Below are 454 nucleotides of genomic sequence, written 5' to 3' on the forward strand. Positions count from 1 at the left end.
GACATATCTATTATTCTCTAAAAAAATCTGGGTTTTTTTTCTTATAAGTTAACAAAGAGAGACCGTAATCATTGCATGTTGTATCATCTCATCTGAAATCTCTGCTAGGTTTAAAGGAGTTTTCTAATCCTATCAAAATACTTCTTTTCTTGTATTTTACCCCAATGTATATTGGAGGAGTCATTTTCAAGATGGTATCCACTCACAACCATGAACCTTAATGATTGGGAGGGTGCTGGAATTTAATTAATTAGTTTAATCGGTGCTCCCGAACCTTAATGTAGTCTTGCAACCAACACGACCATTGTTTTGTGTCCCTTTCTGTACGTAAGTGTTCGTTCGAATGTCTCCGTCATATACCTACCCCAACTTAATATGGACAGGACAATACATGACCGGCTTCTCTTGGTATGGAAAAGGCTGCTAGTTGGCATGTAACATCCCAGATTTCTTC

Source organism: Triticum aestivum, chromosome 5B, assembly GCF_018294505.1.
Source record: "Triticum aestivum cultivar Chinese Spring chromosome 5B, IWGSC CS RefSeq v2.1, whole genome shotgun sequence".
Taxonomy (NCBI): Eukaryota; Viridiplantae; Streptophyta; class Magnoliopsida; order Poales; family Poaceae; genus Triticum; species Triticum aestivum.